General features: G+C 33.4%; 2 long non-coding RNA genes across 2 annotated transcripts in view; both read right to left on the reverse strand.

Moving 5' to 3' along the window:
* The window catches only part of LOC109327891, a 17,649-nt gene continuing 3,950 nt past the window's right edge, over positions 11,326–25,024 (reverse strand). The window contains exon 3 of the long non-coding RNA XR_002105362.1: positions 11,326–11,463. This is a non-coding gene — a long non-coding RNA (uncharacterized LOC109327891). The remainder of the gene's footprint in view (positions 11,464–25,024) is intronic.
* Positions 11,576–12,298, reverse strand: LOC109327892. The gene is made up of 3 exons (XR_002105363.1): positions 11,888–12,298; positions 11,678–11,791; positions 11,576–11,599 (listed from the first exon to the last, which is right to left on the reverse strand). It is a non-coding gene; the product is annotated as an uncharacterized LOC109327892 (long non-coding RNA).

Consider the following 25,024-nt stretch of genomic DNA (forward strand, 5'->3'; position numbering starts at 1 on the left):
TTGCTCCAATTCGGTTCTTGTTATAGTCAATATTTGATTCCCAGTAATCCCTTTGCCAAATGTTCTTTTTGCACACCGGGGCTTTGGAATGCCTATGAAATCACCATCAGTAAGGTATCTGGTACAAAAATCAAGACCTTCTTCAATAATATATCGCTCAACAATACAATCCTTTGATCTTGAACGGTTCTTCACATACCCTTTTAATGTCTTCATATAATGCTCAAAAGGGTACATCCATCTCATATAGGAAGGTCCACATAGTTTTGTCTCTCGAACAAGATGAATGCTTATATGAATCATTATGTCAAAAAAAGAAGGTGAGAAATACATTTAAAGCTCACACAAAGTCAAAATAATTTGTCTTTTCTATGTAGGTAATTTCTGAAGGTAAGTCACTTTGCTACAAATTCCCTTGATGAAGAAGCATAACTTAGGTATGGTTCCTCGATCCTTTTTTGGTAGAATAGACATTATTCCAATAGTTAAGAAATGCTCCATAAGTATATGACAATCATGAGACTTAAGATCTTTTAACTTGAGATCGTCCATTGATACAAGGTTCCGAATGTTGGAAGAGTACCCCTCTGAAACTTTAACACCATGAAGAAATTTAGAAAATTCGATTTTCTCATTCCTCGACAAAGTATAAGCTGCTGGAGGTAGATATGTACGTTTTCCCTTCATTATTGGCCCCAATTCCTTTTTTATTCCCATACTAACCAAGTCCACTATTGCATTCAAGCCATCTTTGGTCTTACCAGAGACATTCAGTAAGGTACCAAGGAGACTTTCAAATACATTTTTTTCAGTATACATAACATCAATAAAATGTATTACATATAATAAACTCCAATATGGCAATTCAAATAAGATTGACCTTTTATTCCACCCATTTGTGACTATTTCTTTTTCAAAATAAGATGCAATTATTTTCACAGGCATGTATCCTATTGTAGTCCATGCCAATGGAGTGTAACATTTGTTTAACATCATAGGTTCGAGAAGGGAGCACATTATCTTCGGAAAAAATATCCTTCAGAAGTGCAAGAAGGAATGTGAAACTCTTGTTACTCCATCCATTATAAGATTTCAACTTATACAACCTTGACACCGCTGCCAATCTCGGGAATTTAGTACAACCTTCATATAATGGTTTCTCAACATCGCTTATCAATCGCTGAAACATCTCAAGACAACCCCAAATATCATCTTCGACAATGTTTACTATTTCCTCGAAACGATCGCCAACATATGCATTTGTGTTATTCTCTTTCATATGAATCTCATCACAATCCATAATATCTCTTTTCTCACCATGTCTTGTCCAACATGTGTAACTTTGATTAATACCGTGACACACTAAATAAACTTTGAACTCATTTGGAGTAACTCAGTTTGAGTAACAACATTTTAAGAAAAGACATACAATTATATTAGGGTTTTCATCATTCTCAATTAAAATCCTAACAAATGCTTTCACTCCATCCTCATACTCATTCGTCAATCATTTGAGACTCATCCATTTTTGATCCATTTTATAGAAAGGAATTGACAATAAAATAAAATGACCATAAATCCCTATACCTTGGAGTTATGCTCACTAAGGCAGAAAAAATACATTATGTAATTAAAAAAAGGGAAACCCTAACTCAATACAAGCTAAATAGTGAATGAACTCTTGATTCATGTAATTAGAAAATGGCAAATATTTATAAGGAAAACTCACTTTCTATTCGGTGTTGAATGAGTGAATGAACTTTCAGTGTTAAATGAGTCAATGATGATTTTTAGGTTGAATGAGTGAACGAGTTTCAAATTCGGTATTGAATGATTTTCGGGTTGAATAAGTGGATGATTTTCATGTTGAACGAGTGAATTGATTTTGAGGTTGAATGTTTTCAAGGCTGATTTTGAGAGTAAATGAATTTCGCTACTGAGTAAATGAGTTTTGGGAATGCTGAATGTGTGAAAATGCGGGAAAGTTTTAATTTTTTAGGGTCCGATCGTATCTTGAACATCACTTATTAAAGCGAGAACTATAAATGAGATATAATCAACAATGCATATTAAAGAGTGCGCTATAGAAGATATCCTATTCAAATAAAATAACGATAAACTGTAAGTATTTCGTTGTGCACATTAACGAGGGCGCTGTAGAAGATATCAAATCAACAACGCCGCTTCTAGGGCATGCTGTTGAAGATATATGCAAAACATTCAAATTAATAATGAAAATTAATTAATTGTGTTTTAACGATATTCAAATTAATAATGACATTCAAATAATTACAATTACTTAAATATATCAAACAATTAATAATGACAATTAATTACATTCGAATAATACAAAACATACAATGTAAGACTTAATAATATAGGAAATAATGACAATTAATTAAAATCTAATAGTGTTTTGTGCACGTGCTTAGTTGTTAAAATTATTGCACTTTAACATCGCTTTTTTTGCATAAGCGCTATGAAATATATTCAAGAAAATAATATGAGAATTAAGTATTCAACAAAACTTTTTGCATATGCACTATGAAATAGATTCAAAATAATAATATGAGAATTAAGTATTCAACAATGAACACTAGAGGGTGCGTTGTAGAAGTTATCACATCAGCAATGCTTCTGTAAATATGTGTTGTTGTATATGTTCAATTCAACAGCACACTTGTAAATGTGGGATATTGTATATTCGATGTTCATATGTACAATATTTATTTTTTAAATAAATGATGTTGATTGTCATAATTCTTAATTCTACATAGTTAAGCACACACAACAGAAAATTAAATTGAATGCATATAGAACAGCTAGAAACAAAACAACAACAGAAAATCAACATGAATACATATTGAACAACTAGAAACAAAACAAAACAACTATATGAATACAATTGTTTGAGCATAAACCAAAACATGACTATATATATATATTGAACATTACACTATAATGTTTGAACATATATACACCAAAACATACATTACATACACCAAAATATATATTACATTGACAATTGAATTCCCTAAGCTACAATCTGTGCTACAATCTATACATATCCTACAATCTATACATTGAATTCTCTAAACTACTCTTTAACATTATGTACATAATTTGACCAATCTTCCCAAATCTGGATGACTTGGTCATCTGTGTATGAATCTTCATCAAACTTGAGTGGATCTAGCCACTATTGAATGATCTTCTTCATGAAGTTCAACACATAATAGCCACAATCTTTATCGTTTGTTTGGTAGGAGCTCTACAATTAAAATCAAGTAAAAATATAAGTATAACCTTAATTGAAATATGAATACACTGCACATATAATTGTTTGAGATGATTTATGCCAATACCTTTATATGAGTCCATTTGACGTTAGATGATGCTTTTCTAGAACGAACATAGGCTTTGTAAATTTGCACCCCATAAACAATAGTAAATGTACTTAATTACTAAACACCTAGGAAAGTGAAAGTATACCTAAAAGTTTAAATGAGTAGTCTACTTACCTACTAAAAGTTTCTCTTATAGCGGTGTAGTTGTTTGTATCACCATATTTCAATGAGTCAAAGTAGTATACTCTTTCCATGATTCGATTAATGGCAATCAAAAGCCAATGCCCCCAAACACAAAATATGCACACAGTTAGGAAATGTTAAGCACAACAAACATACTAATGACAAACATACAAAAGACGATTAAAAAAGCTCTTCCGATATTAATAGGTGCAAGAAATAAATATGCAGCTTCTTTATAATTGATGAGAGTATCTGGAACATATTTTGTCTGGTCGATCTTCATTATGACATTGTTGCTACTCGTCACCAAGGTGGTAACATGTGGGGATAAGAACATCACCTTCTTTTTATCTTTCAAAATAAAGTTGTTACACAAGTACCTAATATATATAACACAAATGTTAGTAAATTATAACACTGCCAATGATTAAATGCAAAAGCGAGAAGTTACGAAAACATAATTTACTTGATATATACACATTTAGCTGTTGCACATATCCAGTCATGTTCATATACATCCCGAACTTCATTGATGCTAATGAATTCTTGGATATCATTCCTGAAGACTTCCTTGGGAAATGTTACCAACATTATATCACCTTTTTCCAACTGCTTTACATGCTCAAGCAACTCAGTGCAATACTTGGCCTTTTTGGAGCTTACATCCTCCGAAGATGACTTAGTAGACTTTGACAGTTTCGTTTTTGGTTTGCTAACCTTAGACTTCACCACCTTGGCCTTTTTTGGTAGATGTTCTTCTATGCAAGGGGATATCATTGAACCATCTAACTCCTTCTCATTGGGCAAGGAGTGTACATTTTTCTGAAATATTTAATACAATACATATCAATTACAGATATATATACCTTAGAAGGAATTACATGTACAAGGTCTATTGGCCAAGCCACATAAGTGCTTATAGCCCCTCCCATTGTTAAGATATCCTCATCGAGAGGAATTGGCAACAATGCATCATCATCGATTGCAACATCAATCAAAATCTTCTCATGATAGGGTGGGATAGGTGCACTATGTAGCATAACATCTATCGCGTTGTGCACTTTACCAACACCCACAACTCGCCTAAATGGGATATCCAACAAAAGTTTGCAAGTATTGATTCCCTATATGTTACTTAAAACATATAATTACTTTATGACTATAATTAAACTAGATGGCAAATAAATTAAAATTATTTAATTAAATTACCTCAGGAGTAGGAACATGAATGTTGTGAGGAGCATGTGTATGCAACTCTCATTGATGCTTGAAGGAACATTACCAGCAGATTGTCATTGCCACTCAGCTTCCTTCAATTTCATTGATTGTTCGAAGTCATTGAACCAATGATGAGGTTATCCAATTGATTTTGTATCCGGTTCATTTGGGCTTTGGTTGAATGCTTTGGATGAGGTACAAATGTTCGCTTGCTAACCCCAAATCTCGCACCCTAGATACGGCCAGAGTACTCAGGCAGTCCTAGTGCCTTATGTAGTACCATCTGATTATTCGGGGTCTGTACCTCCTACTCTTTTTCTTTTAGGGCAACCTGACACATCAAGAAAAAGCAAACATAATGTTAATTAATAACAATGATAAATAAAGAATGGAAATCAAGTTTATTAAAATGATCGATGAGCACTTACAAAACGATCTGTCACCTCTTGAACTTGTTCATTATTGATGACACCGTCCTTGTTCTTACAAGCATCCATCCATAGAACATCAAGGTCTACTGCAGGTGCAGTCGAGGGTGTACCATTTTGTTTCAGCTTCCAAAACATAACCAATAGTATTGTAATTAGATATATGGATACAAAACATAACCAATAATGTTCTTATAAATTAACAATACTTACAATTTTTTCCTTGATTCATCTATATCCCGCTTGAGAAGCTCGGTATGGATATAAAATCTTAGATGCCCTCTTGTGGTGTTCATTACTTACTTTCTGCAACAATAAATAACATTAACATGAACAATCATATATATATATATATATATATATATATATAAAGTCAGTACAAAGAAGATGATTTTACTAGGAAAGACTCGTCTTCTGTGCGTGTAGTGACAAAAGCCTTCCAATGCCCATCATCAATACATTGCATGCATTTTCCTTATGTGGTTGGAGGTTTGAAGTTGACACTGCCATCAACATCTCTGATATATTTTCCAACATCAGTTCTGAATTGTCGAAGATCCTTGCCGATGGATTTAAGGATGTAATCCTTATGCTCCTCACCAACATCAAAAGTTGACTGAAAACATAAAAATTTAAAACACATAAGTACATTGCATGCATGAAAGCACATACATTGCATAAATAAACAAAAATTCATCTAAACTTCATGAAAGCATATACATTATAAGAAAACACATATACATTGCATGAAAACACATAAACACACACTAAAATAGAAACTTACTCTTATTTCATTCTAGATATGCTCCTTCACGACATTCAACCTAACATTAGTCAATTTGCTAAATGTTATAGGCACATTACACCTAACCACGACCATAGTGTAGCTTACCAATTAGTTGTCATCCTTCGAGTTTATTGGTTGGCCTTTAGTGTTCCATTCAACTTCTAGCTTCACTTCCTTACTTCTTGCACAAATGACATTCTTCATGGAAGTCATTCCACATGGAGTTCATTTATGAACGAGTTGCTTGTCTTGTGGAGTCGGTGTAGAATTGTTACCACTGTGAGAATCATGAACATCATGTTGGGAAGTCATTGATGAAGTTTTTTGAGCTGGTATGAGGTTTTCTTAGTGTATGAGGTTCTCTGAGTGTGAGTTTTCTTTTCAAACAAGTTTAAGAGTGTAGAAGGAAGTGTGAATCAACTTTAGATATTTAAAAGTCATAACAATTCAATAGTGCTTATTTAAGAAATCATTGTTGATATGACATCTTCAACCTTACTTATTTTAGAAATCACTAATGATATGACATCTTCAACAACGCTTCGTTAAGAAGGCAGTATTGAATTGATGTCATATAAAGAACACACCCTTCTTTAAAAATGCACTATTGAATTAACAATGTTGTCTTAAAGGTGCACTATTAAACATAACCACCTATCCAAATTCACAACACTTTCTTGAAAGAGCGATGTTGAAGTTATAATATATGTGTTAAACACAACCGCCTATCCAGATTAACATTGCTTTCTTGAATGAGCGTTGTTGAAGTTAAAATATATGTGTTGTTGTTGATAGTTATATGATGTTGATTACAACAACATATAATTATCAACAACACTTATATTATAAACAATTATAGTTATATATGAATATTTGATGATTGTAGAACAAAAGCAAAAATTTCATTCGTCAAATTAAACATCCAAAAGACAAATACAATTGTTCAATTCGATCATACAATAATAAAATAAAATTAACCATCCAAAAAACAATTAAAATTGTTCATGGAGTTTACACAGTTAACAATCCAAATTAAAGACAAACAAAAAAATAATGAATACAATTGTTCATTCCACAGTTGAAGAAATCATCCCCTATGTGCCTAGTAGAATTAAGAATTTCCACATAATCTGGGTCATCGTCTCCTGTAGCCGTTAAGAATTGCTGCAAAAAATTAGACATAGAGATTAAAGATATAAAGATCAAATTCAGTAAGAAAAAAATAAAAATTGACATACACATTCTTTTTTAGGAATATCCTTTTTTTCTAAAACTTCGTTTTTTCTTTCTGCCTTGTATTACTTTCTTGTCAGTTTCTTTGTCCCTTTTTTCCACCTTTTTCTCTTTGGGTGCCATGACTAATTGTAAAAGGAGAAAATGAAGGAGACATTAGTCTGAACCATACCATATATGGATTCAAATGGAAAGAGAATGGCTACTGCCATCCTTTGAAGATGTGCAACCATTAATTTGCATAGAAACAAAGAGATGCATATAGTACTCCACCATTTATTTTTCTGATATGTAAACGTCGTATGCAAGCAACAATGCTCGTACAAGAAAGCGTTGTTATTATGTTATCTTCAACATCGCTCCTTAAATTCTGTGCTGCTGAAGTTATATCTTCAACAACGCTTTCTTAAATATCTGTTGTAAAACATAACTCATTCAAGTCAACACTATCATCGTTGATATTCAATAGTGCCTCTTTAATAATGCACTCTTGAAGTTATATCCACCTACGCAAATGGATAGCGCTTGCTTGAAGGAGTGTTGTTGATGTTCTTCCGCCTTGCTTTTAACAGTATTGTTCTAGCAACCGCGGTTAAATGATCATGGTTTATTGCAATATCTAGCATAGTGCTTATACAACCTTAACACTACTGTCAGTCTCGTGAATTTATTACAACCATCAAATAATGGTTTCTAAACATCACTTATCAACCACTGAAGCATCTCAGGACAATCCTTAACATCTCTTTTTTCACCATGTCTTGTCCAACATGTGTATCACTATCGCTACCATGACACACTAAGTGAAATTTTAACTCAATTGGAGTAACAACATTCTAAACAAGGACATACAATTCTATTAGGGTTTTCAACATTTTCAATTTGAAACCTAATAAATTATTTCACTTCATCCTCATACTCCTTTGTCAATCGATTAACACTCATCAATTTTAATTAATAATACTCTTTGGACAAAAGGTATCTTCATCCATTTTCTAGAAAGGAATTAGCAAAAAAAATATAGTGAGCAAAAATCCCTAGAAGCAAGGAGTTAAGCTCACTAAGCTGAGCAAATACATTATTAGGGGAAACACTAACTCCTGCAGTAAGGTGAAAGGGGGACCCTAACTCAAGATAAGCTAAATGAGTTAACACACTTTCAATTCATGTAATTAAAAATGCAAATATTTATAAGGAAAACTCACTTTCAATTCGGTGTTGAATGAGTGAACTTTCGGTGTTGAATGAGTGAATAGTTTTGAGGTTGAATGAGTGAACGAGTTTCGAATTCTGTGTTGAATGCTTTAGAGGTTGAATGAGTGAATAAATTTTTTTTTGGAATGATTTAGAGGTTGAATGAGTGAATAATTTTAGGTGTTAAATGTGATATTCATGCTGAATGTGATTTTCAGTGTTGAATGATTTTGAGGTTGAATGAGAGTAAATGAGTTTCAGTATTGAGTGAGTGAACTTGGGATTGTTGAATGTGTGTGAATGCAGAAATGTTTTAAGTTTTCTAAGGTTTGATTGCACTTGAGATTGTTGATAATCAAGGATTCAACAACGCTCCTTAAAGAGCGCATTATTGAATATATCCATCCATGACATACAACAACATTTTCTACTCGAAATGCTGTTAAATATCATATATTCAACATCGTATAATCAAATGAGAGTTGTTAAATGTTTAAAATCAGAATATTTTATTAATCATTCATAATAATAAAATATATAAATGTTAAAATGAGCGTTGTTGAATGTACTATGTTCAAAGATTCAATAACACCCCTTTAATTGAGTGTTGTTGATTCATTGAATATTTTATTACGGAATACAAAAATTTAATTAATTAATCAAAGAAATTAATTAATTAATTACTTACTCAAATGGAGCTAATTTAGTGACATTTGAATTATTAATTGTTTTAAATGATATTTAAATAATGGCAATTAATTAATTATAAATTCTTAAATTTTGTTGTAGTTTTGAATTCAAATATTCAACAATGCTTATTCAAACAAGTACTGTTGAAACTATGTTGCATTTCAATATTAAACTTTGATATTCAACAACGCTTGTTCAAAGAAGCAATGTTGAATATTTGACATTCAACACCGCCTCTTTAAAGGAGCACTATTTAATATGCTATGTGCAACGATTCAACAACGCCCCTTTAAAGAAACGCTATTGTATATGCAATTTGCATACATTCAAAAACGCTTCTTTAAAGAAGTGTTATCAAATATCATAGTTCCTATTTCTAACACACTTAATAGACACATCTATCACCAAATCACAACACAACACCAAAACATAATATAGCAAAACACAACACCAACACACCAAAACTAAATCTAGCAAGAACATAACACAATACCAAAATACAATCTATAAACCATACAATGAATAAAAAATGGTATTCAACATAATAGAACGTAACACAAATTGCATTCAACAATTGTATTCAAAACAGAATAGTAATATAATGACACAATACATTGAACAACAAATGTATTCTTATGATTGATTGGATAAACCAAAACAGTATATTGTAGTCTCTAATTTATATATTAGATTCCCTAAGCTTACAATCTGATTCCCTAAGCTACAATCTATACATTGTAAACCCTAAACTAGTTACTAATAACATTAGTAAGTAATATTTTTTTCCAATCTTCCCTAATTTGGATAATTTGGAATGAGTGAATAGTTTTGAGGTTGAATGAGTGAACGAGTTTCGAATTCTGTGTTGAATGCTTTAGAGGTTGAATGAGTGAATAAATTTTTTTTTGGAATGATTTAGAGGTTGAATGAGTGAATAATTTTAGGTGTTAAATGTGATATTCATGCTGAATGTGATTTTCAGTGTTGAATGATTTTGAGGTTGAATGAGAGTAAATGAGTTTCAGTATTGAGTGAGTGAACTTGGGATTGTTGAATGTGTGTGAATGCAGAAATGTTTTAAGTTTTCTAAGGTTTGATTGCACTTGAGATTGTTGATAATCAAGGATTCAACAACGCTCCTTAAAGAGCGCATTATTGAATATATCCATCCATGACATACAACAACATTTTCTACTCGAAATGCTGTTAAATATCATATATTCAACATCGTATAATCAAATGAGAGTTGTTAAATGTTTAAAATCAGAATATTTTATTAATCATTCATAATAATAAAATATATAAATGTTAAAATGAGCGTTGTTGAATGTACTATGTTCAAAGATTCAATAACACCCCTTTAATTGAGTGTTGTTGATTCATTGAATATTTTATTACGGAATACAAAAATTTAATTAATTAATCAAAGAAATTAATTAATTAATTACTTACTCAAATGGAGCTAATTTAGTGACATTTGAATTATTAATTGTTTTAAATGATATTTAAATAATGGCAATTAATTAATTATAAATTCTTAAATTTTGTTGTAGTTTTGAATTCAAATATTCAACAATGCTTATTCAAACAAGTACTGTTGAAACTATGTTGCATTTCAATATTAAACTTTGATATTCAACAACGCTTGTTCAAAGAAGCAATGTTGAATATTTGACATTCAACACCGCCTCTTTAAAGGAGCACTATTTAATATGCTATGTGCAACGATTCAACAACGCCCCTTTAAAGAAACGCTATTGTATATGCAATTTGCATACATTCAAAAACGCTTCTTTAAAGAAGTGTTATCAAATATCATAGTTCCTATTTCTAACACACTTAATAGACACATCTATCACCAAATCACAACACAACACCAAAACATAATATAGCAAAACACAACACCAACACACCAAAACTAAATCTAGCAAGAACATAACACAATACCAAAATACAATCTATAAACCATACAATGAATAAAAAATGGTATTCAACATAATAGAACGTAACACAAATTGCATTCAACAATTGTATTCAAAACAGAATAGTAATATAATGACACAATACATTGAACAACAAATGTATTCTTATGATTGATTGGATAAACCAAAACAGTATATTGTAGTCTCTAATTTATATATTAGATTCCCTAAGCTTACAATCTGATTCCCTAAGCTACAATCTATACATTGTAAACCCTAAACTAGTTACTAATAACATTAGTAAGTAATATTTTTTTCCAATCTTCCCTAATTTGGATAATTTGGTCATATGTGTATTCCTCTATGTCAAATTGGACTAAAGTTGGCCACTGTTGAATTATCTCTTTCATGAAGTACATCATATAATAGCCGCAATCTTTGTCGTTGTTTTGGCAGGGAGTCTACAATTAAAATTAAATATACATATAAGTACCTTTACTTGAAATTAAATATACATATAAGTACCTTTACAAGATTCCATATGATGTTTTTTGTTGAAGATTTAGAGGAACTTGGGCTTTGTAAATTTGCAGCCCCCTACACAATAAAATATGTACTTCATTAATAAACAGAAAGTGAAAGTGAACTTCATTACTAAACAAAATATGTACTAACATAGTGAAAATTTCCTTTATAGCGGGGTACTTGTTCAGAACACCATGTTTCAAAGAGTCCAAATAATATATTTGTTCTTCAGTCCGATTAATGACAATCAAAAGCCAGTGTTGTCTAACAAAACATATAAATTTAATTACGTATGGTTAGGAAATGTTAAGCACAAAGATAGTAAAGACAATTAAATTATGTATATAAAAAAATTCTCACCCGATATTAAATGGTGCAAGGAATAAATCTGCATTGTCTTTATGTTTGATGAGCATATCAACTACATGTTGTTGCTGCCTCCCTCTGTTTTTCTTATTTTCATTGGGGTTACTCATCACCAAAGTTGTATATTGTGGGGACAAGAACAATACCTTCCTTGTATCTTTCACGATAATTTTGTTATAAAAGTACCTAACATATAACATCAATGTTAGTTAATTATAACACCAATGATAAATTAAATGTAAAAGTGAGAAGTTAAGAAAACATGAATTACCTTATATATACACATATGAAAGATGAACTTATATGATCATGTTTATATACGTCCTTAACTTCATCAAAGCCAAGGAAATTTGGGGTACTATACCCGAAGACTTCACATCACATTGATATCAGAAATAAACAATCATAACCCAAGTCTTTTACACCCTTCATCGGTTGAGTTCATAAAATGATATTCTTGGATGCTTCATCTCCCGAAGATCCTTTAGACTTAGACCGTAGCTTACTAATTATTTCGCTATGCTTAGACTTCACAACTTTGACCTTTTCATGTACATGAATATGTTCTTCTATAGGAGAGGATATCAATGAGCCATCTAACTCTTTTTCTTTGGGTCCAGAATGTTCATGTACTTGAAACTTTTAATATAAAACATATCAATTATAGATCAATTAATAAAAATATAATAAGAAGTTTGTAACTAAATGTATTGAAAATCACACCTTAGGAATATCTACAACCACAAGATGTATTGGCCAAGACACATAAGTGCCTATTGCCTCTGCCGCTATAAATGTATCCTCATCGACAGGAATTGGCAATAATGCATCAACATCCACTACAATATCAATCCCGACCTTCACATGGTTAGGGAAGATAGGTGCATTATGCCACATACTCACTAATCGCTTAGATGGCATAACCAGATATAAATGGTAATTATTGTTTCCATAAATGTTAGTTAAAACATATATGTTTACGACTATAATTAAATTAATGGGAAAGTAATGAAAACAAGTCAATTACATTACCTCAGGAATGTTGTGAGTAGCTTTTATACAACTCTCATTGATGCTAGGACCACCGCCTTATTGATGGCCATCAAGTTCCTTAATTTTAATTGATCTTTAAAAAAAATTGAACTGTTGCATGAGGGTATTCAACTAGTTCTGCATCCGAGCCAACTCGACTTGGGTTGCATGATTTTGAGGGGATAAATAGTATCACTTGATAACCCCAAATCCTGCACCCCATATATGGTCTGAGTACTCAAATACTCCTTGTACCTTATCAAGTACCTACTCACTCTCTGGGGTCTGTAGTCTCTTTCCTTTCCTTTTAGTGCAACCTAACACATAAAAAAAACATAATGTTAATTAATCACAATGATAAATAAAGTATGAAAATCAAGTTTAAATAATAAGCATTGTACTTAAACCGTGGTTTGTCACTTCTTGAACGTTTTGATTGTCGACGATATTGTCCTTGTTCTTACAGGCATCCATCCACAGAACGTCGAGGTCCACTGAAGATACATTTGAAGGTGTATCATTTTGTTCCATCTGCCAAAACATAACTAATAATGTAATTAGATATGGACACAAAATATAACTAATAATGTACTTACAAATTAACCATACTTGCAATTTTTTCCTCAATTGCTCTATACCCCGCTCAAGAAGCTCGATATGGATACAAAGGTTTAGATGTCCTCTTTCGGTTTTCATAACTTACTTTATGTGAAAATAAACGACATTAACATCAATATGTACAATCATATATACAAAAGCTTAAGTATACAATCAACACAAAGAAGATGACTTTAACATGAAAGACTCCTTTTGTGCGTTTAGTGACAAAAGTCTTCCACCTATCTTCGGAAATATTTGGTTGGAGGTTTGAGGTTGACTTTGCCATCATCATCTTTGACAAACTTGTTGACATCTGTTCTGAACTGTTGGAGAGCCTTGCCATCAGATTTAAGGATGTAATCCTTATGTTCCTCACCAACTTCAAAAGTTGACTGAAAATACATAAATACAACACATAAATATATTGCATGGAAACACAAAAATACATTGCATGAAAACAAAAAAAGACATTGCATGAAAACACATAAATACATTGCATGAAAATACATAAACACTATATAAATAACAACTTACTATTATATCATTCCAAATGTGCTCTTTCACGGGAATAAAAAACTTATCATTCCAAGAGGTTAATGTTATCGGCACATTCTATCTAATCATAATACCAATGTAGCTTACCAAAGTATTGTCATCCTTCGTGTTTAATGGTTGACCCTTTGTGTTCTATTCAACCTGTAACTTGATATTCTTACTTCTTGCACGAATAACCTTCTTCATAGAAGTCATTTGACATGAAGTACATTTTTGACTTTCGGGGGTAGCACTATCACTGGTGTGAGAATTCATTGTTGAAGTTTTTTGAATGAATGAGGGTTATTTGAGTGCATGAGGGTTATTTGAGTGCATGAGGGTTATTTGAGTGCATGAGGGTTATTTGAGTGCATGAGGGTTATTTGAGTGCATGAGGGTTATTTGAGTGCATGAGGGTTATTTGAGTGCATGAGGGTTTATGAGTGTATGAGGGTTCATGCTTGAACAAGTTTGAGAATGTAGAGGGAAGTGAATCAGGTTTTGAGTTTTAAATATCAAGTAATATTCAATAATGCTCGTTGTGAAGAGTGTTCTTGATAAGACCGTTGTTAAATGTAATAGGCGATAAAACTTTCAACCACACTTTTTGTAGTGAGCGATGTTGATCATTGTTTTTTGAATAAATAAATTAGACATTTTATGCATACAAATATATTTTAATATGAAAGTGCAAAGTGTCAAGATAACACTATTATCTTACCTATGTTTTGATGAAGGCAAGGATTTAGTGAAAGCTTAAAGATAACTCAACAAATCAACATGCCAAAGACTTAAGAGCTTCATGTCTAAACTAGAGTCTTAGATATGTGTCTTAGTTATTGAGTCTAGGTTAGGTAAACCTAGATGCAAATCTCACAAGTTCTAAAAACAATCATATCATTTACATGAGACATGCTATCTAGATTATTATATGTTCATGCATTAATCATACATGTTATTTGTGCATCTTAGGCATAACATAATGGTAAAACATGTATAGTTGATAAGCATAACATATATGTAGTTTACTATTTAATCTCTTAGCTGAAAATATGCCAGTTAATCGATTAAGAAATGCGTTAATCGATTAACCTAAAATCAGTTTTAATCAGTTTTAATAGAGAACTAAAAAACATAATTCAAGTATTCTCAACAGCCAGTTAATCGATTAAAAGGGCACTTAATCGATTAACAGAGCGTCTAACAACTTTTCTATATAAACTATGTTTTTACACCATGCTTCAGACATTCATTCATTTTTAGAATTTCTAAGTTGCATATTTTCGTGCTCATTGTATGTCATATAGGCAGAGAGAATTGCATGTGAGAAAAGTGAGAGATAGTATCATGCTTAGGGATTAAAATGTCAACCATTGCATGTGATTAAATGTGTTCATCATTCTATCTTTTCTTGCATGATTCTTTCATTTCTTTTAGAGATTTCGTAGGGTAGAAATTACATGTTTCTGCATGATTATGATCTTACACATATTCTTGTTAATTTGTGAGATTTGTATAGGGTTTATAGTTTGTTCTTAATTGTAATGTTTGAGTCATTTTGTGCTTCACAATACTCTATTTTTTTGTGCTATTTTTGCGATAAGGAAAGTCGTCTCTTAGTGTCTTACCACCAACGAGATTCAGTGTGTCTTCATCAAGACTTACAGGTCTTGAGTATAGAACATACTGTTGGCTAGGGCTAGATTGTAGGAAAGGTTTTCCTAGGCGATTAGAGGAGTCAAACCAAGGTAGGGGTTCTAGGAATTCAAGAAGGTAGAAATTAAGGTCTTGTAATTGGAAGTGTTATGTAATATACATTTGTTTCAGTTTTAGTGAAACAAATCTCCCGAGATCGGAAGGGGAGGACTGGATGTAGTTTTATAGTGGACTGCAAAACGAACTAGTATAAAATCCTTGTTGCAGACTGTTTCTTACTCTTATCTCTTTACTTTTTCAAGTTGTTTTTATTGCCTATTTTAGCTGATATTTTGAATCTTGTAATTATGCCATATAGTGATTAATTATGTTCAAATATATCTACTATATCATTTCTATAATATAGGTGAGTGGTTGTGCAATCAAGCCATTCAACAACTTACTATTTTGTGTGATTTAATTGATTAAGTCAATGCTTTAATCGATGAACTGGACGATTTTCCAGAATAGGGCTTTGGTGCGAAAAGCGGTATTTGGGAACTGCAACACCTATTCAACCCCCTTCTAGGTGTGTTCTGTCATTGATACCTAACAAGTGGTATTAGAGCTAGTACGACATGCTAGCTCAATCGTATACACGTGATTCTTAAGGGAAAACAAAAGGGTTCCACCAACCCCTTTGTAGGTGATGGCGCATCCATTAATCGCCCTCCCGTATTCAGTGGCGAAGGATATGCCTACTAGAAAGTCTGCATGAAAATCTTCATAGAAGCCATTGACTCAGATACTTGGGATTCCGTAGTCAACGAGCCCTTCGTTCCATAACATTTAGTGGACGATGAACCGAAAGAAAAACCGAAAAGTCTATGGACCGATGATGAACATAAAAAGGTTCAATACAACCTATGTGCTAAATACATTATCACATCGGCCCTATCATATGATGAGTTCTTTCAGGTTTCGTAATGTCAAAGTTCCAAGGAAATGTGGGACACTTTACAAGTGACTCACGGAGGCACTAGCAAAGTCAAGCGTGCCATGTTGAATGCCCTGACACATGAGTAGGAATTGTTTTGTATGTTACCGAGTGAATCTATCAGTGACATGAAAAAACGATTCACTCATATAGTTAACCATTTAGTTGCTCTAGATAAATTTTTTACCAAAGGAGAACTTACTAATAAAGTTTTATGTTGTCTTGACAGGAGATGGCAACCTAAAGTAACAACTATCATGGAATCCAAGGATCTTGACTCCATGCCTTTGGCGACATTATTTGGAAAGCTTCAAGAGCACGAGATGGAGCTTGGACGCTTGACAATGCACGAGGGACCGCAAAAAGAAAAGTATATTTATCAAAGAAACAACGTCTCAATCTACAGAAGAGGAAGAAGATGATGAGTCTGATTCAGATATGGATGATGAGACTTTGAGCCTTCTCGTACGAAAATTCAGGAAATTCCTAAAGAAAGGAGGCTTAAAACGTTTCCAGAAGAAAGAAGCGCGTGAGTCAACTAGAAAATTTAAGAACAACAAAGAGTGCTTCACTTGCCATGAGTGTGGTAAGCTAGGACACATGAGGATTCAATGTCCTACTTACCTCCAGAAGGTTGATTCAGAAAAGAGCACTCCTCGAGACTTCAAGTCAAAGAAAGCCTACATTGTATGGAACATACTGGAGGAGCATACAACATCAAGCACCTCATATGAAGAGCAGACAATCAAGCTATGCTTAATGACCAGAACAGATAATGCTTATTGCTCAAATTCAAAGGAGGTAAACAACGAGGTATATTCTGACACCTCATCTATTTCATCTAATGATTCACCTCCTTATGAGGATTTATATAATGCTTATATGGAATTGCATGATGAATTAAAGAAATTAGCTAGGATTAGTTCTGATAGAAAAAGAGTAATCCTTCTAAGTGAATAGAAAATTGTTTCATTACAAAAAGAATTAGATGAGCTAAAACTAGAGAATGAATAATTAGATCTAATATATTCCTGCAATACATGCAATTTCTCTGATGATAATTTATGTCAATCAACTGTCTGTGATTCTTGCAAGACTTTGAAAACTTAAAATTTGAGACTTAATGAAAAACTCGCAAAACTCACAGAGAGTCAAAACATATTAGACACTATGCTTAGCCAAACTAGAAATGTTGGTGACCAAACCGGACTAGGATATATTCCCCATATCCATAGGAGAAGACCATATAGGAGACCTATTACTCGGTCTAATAAGAAATTTTATAATAAGAAGGTTCCTACATGCTTTTATTGTGGCACACATGGTCACACTTCCTACTCTTGTTATATCAAGAAGTATGGTATACCTAGTGGTGTATATGTTTGGATGAAAAAGGGAGATAACTCCCTAGTTATTAACAGAAAAGGACCCAATATAAATTGGGTACTTGAAAAAGGAAAGTGATCTATTTTGCAGGTATGTCTACGAGCACATGGACAATATTGGTATCTTGATAGAGGATGCTCGAGACATATGACAGGAGATAGATTATAATTCCTAGATCTATCCTTGAAATAAAAAGGGTTTGTCACGTATGGAGACAACAACAAAGGAAAGGTACTTGGCACCGGAACGATTGGAAACTCAAATCAGGTAGTGATCGAGAATGTGCTATATATTGAAGGCCTGGAACACAATCTCTTGAGTATCAGTCAACTTTGCGACAAAGGTAACCATGTATCTTTTGATTCTGAATGTTGTGTAATTCATGACAATATATCTAATAAAGTTAAGTTTGTCAATATCGTATTATTAATATCTATATGGTTAACCTGGAGGATATCATTACTCTATTTTCAAAATGCTTCATATCTAAAGAGGATGACATCTAGCTTTGGCATAGGCGCGTCACTCATATTCATGTAAAGCATCTAGTTAAATTGTCTAAAAATAATTTGGTTGATGGGTTACCAAAACTTGATTTTAATACTCAGGAAACTTGTGATACTTGTCAAAAATGTAAACAAGTCAAAAACTCTTTTAGTAAAAAGAATGTGATATCCACAACAAGACCCTTGGAGCTTCTCCACATGGACTTGTTTGGACCATCACAGGTTATGAGTTTTGGTGGTAGTTTTTATGCTTTAGTAATTGTTGATGATTTCTCTAGATTCACATGGACACTATTTTTTTCGTCCAAGAGCGATGCTTTCAAGCCTTTCAAAAACCTTGCCAAACAAATGCAAAATCAGTTTAACCATAAGATAGTATATATTCGATCCGATCATGGTGGCGAATTTGAAAACCATCAAATTGATAAGTTTTGTGATAAATATGGTATTATGCATCAATTCTCGGCCCCTCGCACCCCTCAATAAAATGGAGTTGTTGAGAGGAAGAATCGAGTCCTAGAGGAGCTTGCTAGAACCATGTTGAACGAAAGCAAGGTTCCTAATTATTTTTGGGCTGATGCAGTGCACACATCTTGCTATGTGATAAATCATATACTCTTGAGGCCTACTTTTTCAAAAAACTCCTTATGAACTTTTAAAAGGCCGAAAATCTAATATTTCTCATTTTCATGCTTTGGGTTGTAAATGCTTTATCTTAAATAATGGAAAGAGAGCTTTAGGGAAATTTGACTCAAAATTTGATGAGTGTATATTTTTAGGGTATTCATTACATAGTAAAGCTTATCGAGTCTTTAATAAATACTCAATGCAAGTAGAAGAGTATGTACATGTCCATTTTGACGACTCTTCTCCAAAAGAGAAGAGAAAGGTATTTTCTGATGATGTTGCAGGTGCGTTAGAAAAAGCGTACTCTAAGGACATGGACCATGATAAAGAAGAAGAAGTAGAGAAATTGTCCAAGATGAGCATCAAGACCAGCCAATTGCGTGGAAGACCAAGTAGGATCATGCACTCGACAAAGTTATAGGTGATATCACTATAGGGGTGGTAACCCATAGTTCTTTATGTAATTTTTGTAACTTCATTGCTTTTGTATCTCAAATCGAGCCAAAGACCATCGATGAGGCCATTGAGGATGTGCACTAGGTTATAGCTATGCAAGAAGAGCTAAACCAATTGGAGCGTAATAATTTATGGGACTTGGTCCCTAAACCTAAAGAACATCCAGTGATTGGTACTAGATGGGTCTTTCGTAATAAATTAGATGAATCTGGATTGATCATAAGAAATAAAGCACTCTTAGTGGCCAAAGGCTACAACCAAGAGGAAGGCATCGATTATTATGAGACCTACGCACCTATAGCCAGATTAGAGGCCATTAGGATTCTTCTATCCTTTGCATCGATTATGAACTTTAAGCTCTTTCAAATGGATGCCAAAAGCCCCTTTCTGAGTGGCTACATTCAAGAGGAGGTATATGTTGATCAACCTCCCAGCTTTGAAAATTTTAAATATCCGAACCATGAATGTAAGCTCAAGAAGGCCCTTTATGGCCTGAAACAAGCCCCTAGAGCTTGGTATGATAGATTGAGGTCTTTCCTTTTGGAAAAAGGGTTCGTGAGGGGTATGGTTGATACTACCCTCTTTATCTGTAGATTAGATGATCATGTATTATTAATGATCTACTAATGACATTCTTCGTTAAGAATTTTCTAAGATGATGCAGGGAGAATTTGAGATGTCGATGATGGGCGAGCTGACCTTCTTCCTTGGGCTACAAGTCAAACAAATGGAAAGTGGCATCTTCATTCATCAATCAAAATACTATAAGGAGTTACTGAAAAAGTTCGATACGGAGAAATGCAAAGAAGCTTCAAGACCTATGGTGTCCGCTTGCTATCTAGACAAAGATGAAAAGGGAAAAGCAATCAAGGTAACCAAGTATCAAGGGATTATCGGCTCATTATTATATTTAAATGCGAGTCGCCCCGATATTATGTTTAGTGTTTGTATGTGTGCTAGATTTCAAGCATTTCCTAAAGATTCACATTATACTGATGTTAAACGCATTATGAGATATTTAAAAAAACTAACATGGGATTATTGTATCCTAGGGATGCCTCACTATCCTTGGTAGGATATTCCAATTCCGATTTTGCGGGATGCAATTTGGATAGGAAGAGCACTAGTGGGACTTGTCACTTACTAGGCAGCTCCTTAGTTGCATGGCACAGTAAAAAGCAAGGTTGTGTTGCTTTGTCCACCGCCAAAGCGGAATACATTGTCGCAGGTGTGTGTTGCGCTCAAATCCTATGGTTGAAACAACAACTTAAGGACTTTGGACTTAATCTAGAAAAGATCTCTATAAAATGTGGTAATACAAGTGCCATAAACCTATCCAAGAATCTCGTTTTGCATTCAAGAACCAAACATATAGAAATTAGACATCATTTCTTATGTGATCATGTATAAAAAGGCGATTGTGTGCTTGAATTTGTTAAAATTAATAAGCAATTGGCCGATATTTTCACCAAACCCCTCTCACGAGATACTTTCTATGTTTATCGAAGAGAACTTGGAATCCTTGATGAAAATTATCTTGGTTCAAATCGTCTAAAACCTTATTATGTGCTTCGCATGTTAAATGTCTTATATTCTTCAAAATGTGTATGTGTTGAATGCATTATATTCCTATTATAACTCATGATCTAGCATGATAAGTTCAAAATGTATGTGTGATTGATTAAAAATTGCTTGATATGTTAGAAATCTTTGCATGCTTTTAAAACCCAAAAACCTCTTGTTTCTACAAATCTGATGCATGTTAATCGATTAACCATTATTTTTAATCGATTAAAATGAGTTCCACTAGCCAACATTTTATTTTTCACGAAATTTAATCGATTAACGTCCTACATTAATCGATTACCTGAGCTCATTTTTCTGCAAATCTGGAATTTTAACTATGATTAATCGATTAAATACAACTCTTAATCGATTAATGGCAGCAGATAAATTAGAATCAATAGCGTTTTTGCCATTTTTTCAAATCCTCTCTTCCCCCTTTTCTCTCTAAATATCAGAAGCAACAACAAAATTCAAGATTTTAGCTTAAAAGAAGAATTATACCTCACCTATACCCATATTGCACCTCATTTTATCCCACTTTCTCTCAAATCTTCCAAGAAACCCCATTCCCAATTCCAAACCCTAAAGTTTAGGTTCCCTCCCTTAACCTTCTTTTCCTCTCATATACTCATGGATTTTCAACTCAAAAATGGAAAGAGGATGTTCAAAGAGGTTCAAGACAACTGCTCATGACACTCGTAGGCCTCCTACTGCTTCATCTTCGAATCCGAGTGTGAGGCAAGACCGAGGAGATCCCTACTACTCTCTCATACTTCAGGAGACTCAGTTGTCAAAGTTTCAGGGCAGGAAACCAACTTACATAAGGTATGCTGATCTAACCTGGATGACGGAAGAAAATTTTGAGTTTCCGTAAGGTATGTAAGCTAAGGAAGCTGTCATGTTTTTGGAATTAACAGGAAATTTGTACCCCGCTTTAATTAGAGAATTTTATGCCAACTTTAAATATAAGGATGGAAAGTATTGGTCCATGGTTTATGGAAATTTATTTGAGACGGATAGTGATATCTTTATGAATGTGGTTGGCTTATCCACTAATGGTGCTAGCCTAGGTGATTGTGAATGACTTAAGGATTTTGATGCTGTTGATGTTTACAAATCCTGTTTGAGAGGTCCCCATCTGTATATCCAAGGAGAACTAATGTTGGTTCATTATCTGTAGAGAATAGATTGCTTCACTATCTGATTACATACATTTTATTTCAGAGAAACACCAATCATGCACAACCTACTTTGAATGATTTGAAGTTCATGTATGTTGTTAAGGAAAATATTATGATTAATTGTCCTAAGGAGATCTTGAAGGTCGTGTATAATGTCTCTACCTCACGATCTAAGTTATTTCCCTATAGTATATTCATTTTGAGGATCATTGATTATCTGCATATTGATGTATCTAACACCATCATCACGGAGACTTCTGATAAAGATCACCTTGTTGGTGAAAGCTTAATCCACAAAATGGGCATCTACATGTATGGAAGTACTTGGCAATACCAAGAGGATTACACTACCGTGGATTTGGATCTATCTGGTGATGAGGATCAGGATGGAACAGATCAGCCTAATGCAGGAACTCGGGGGGAGCCAACTAGAAACGCGCTACAAGAACCATCCTTTGGATTAGCTCAGTTGGATGCCATGGAGCAAATGTTAAATAATAGAATGGATCTACATTTTCAGTCTCTGAAACTCCTACCATACAGACTTGGAGCATTTTGAGGAACGTCAGGTCGCCTACATTGATAACCACTATCAGGCTATGATGAGCTTTGTTCAAAACATTGTTGAGGCACGGAATGAGAGGTTTTATGCAAAATTTGAAAAGCTGAGATTCCTCATCAAGGGTGATAGTACTATGACAGTTCTTGATGATAGAGACCTTCCTCTGCATCCCTATATTAGAAGACTTCAGACCCTAGGTTGCCTTAGATTTAGTTCTTCTATATGGCTAACTTTCAGGGTTTTTGCTACTTTGTACTTTTGAGACATATTTTCTCTTATGCTTTTTGGGTTGTAACTCTAACTATTTACTTTTGCTGAACTATTATAACTTGATATGCATGCCATTTGAATTTAAATCGTTACTATTTTGCTTTTAAATTGCTTACATCATATGCTTATCTGTGTCAAATATAGTATGAATATATGCTTAATGATTCTTGATCATGATTGGTTATATTATCTCTTATGTTTGATTGAGCCTGTTGTTTGAATGCTATAATAAAATTTCTTGATCATTCCATGCTTGATTAGTTCTTGTATAACCTTCCATGCCATTAAATCTATCCAATTACTATATTCTGTCTGTTTAATCAATTTAGACATTCATTTAATCGATTAAATGCTAATCAACATGTGCACATGTTCAATTTTTCCTTCAACTGGTTGATTAATGAAATTCTCAATATTAATTGATTAATTATAGTTTGATTTCATTACATAACTCTTCTTTCTTTTGACCAAAATTCATTAGTTTATCTTTTTGATAACGTCAAAAGGGGGAGAAAGGTTGCTTTGTTGTTTGATGTGTGCAGGTTGTAAATAATATTCAGCTTTCGTTGTCTAGCTATGCGCTTTAACTTTGAAATCAACAACCATGCATTCTATGACCATCTTCAAGTTATGCATCAAAACAAAATTTGGTGTTGAGTTTGTCAACATCAAAAAGGGGGAGATTGAAAGTGCAAAGTGTTAAGATAGCACTATTAGCTTACCTATGCTTTGATGAAGACAATGATTTAGTGAAAGCTTAAAGATAACTTAACAAATCAACATGCCAAGGACTCAAGAGCTTCATGTCTAAACTAGAGTCTTAGATATGTGTCTTAGTTATTGAGTCTAGGTTAGGTAAACCCAGATGCAAATCTCACAAGTTCTAAAAACAATCATATCATTTACATGAGACATTCCATCTAGATTATTATATGTTCATGCATTAATCATACATGTTATTTGTGCATATTAGGCATAACATAATGGTAAAACATGTATAGTTGATTAAATGTGTTCATCATTCTATCTTTTCTTGCATGAATCTTTCATTTCTTTTAGAGATTTTATAGGGTAGAAATTACATGTTTTTGCATGATTATGATCTTATACATATTGTTGTTAATTTGTGAGATTTGTATAGGGTTTTGATAAGTGCCAAACATACCTAAAAATCATACACTTTTATGGCACTTATCTTAAGCATATTTGAGAAAAACCAACTTAAAACAATATTTTTTGTGTAAAATATCACAATTTGGTATATTTGTGTTTGTATTGCCTTTTTATGTATTTTGTAGGAAATAAAATGAAGAAAAGAAGAGAAAAGATTCATGGTCAAAAAGCAACAAAATTAAAGAAAATCAAGGTGCTCAACCAAGCAGCTAAGCATGGAACAAGCCCCGCTGAGCTAACCTGGCCACCTGCCTGACCTGGACCAAACTGCTCAACCAGACAGCTGAGCGGATTTGCTTAGCCGCTCAGCCTAGCACCAGACTAGGTCTGGCACGGTCAGAAATATGCTTGACACGGTCAGAAACGAGCCTGGCACAAGACCAAGCTGCTGAACAAGCTGCTCAGCGGTCCAACCAAGCTGCTCAGCGGAGAACCAGGCTCCTGGCCAGATCAGCAAGCACCAAGCCACGTCCCAGTCAGCACGGTCAGAAGCTGCTGAACAAGCAGCTCAGCGGTGAAGTAGGTGTGCTGGGCGGTGCTTAACAAACTTGACTTAACCATCAAGCAAACCATGACCTCACCTCAAGTAGCCCACCATAGGCTTTT

Source organism: Lupinus angustifolius, chromosome LG15, assembly GCF_001865875.1.
Source record: "Lupinus angustifolius cultivar Tanjil chromosome LG15, LupAngTanjil_v1.0, whole genome shotgun sequence".
Classification (NCBI taxonomy): Eukaryota; Viridiplantae; Streptophyta; class Magnoliopsida; order Fabales; family Fabaceae; genus Lupinus; species Lupinus angustifolius.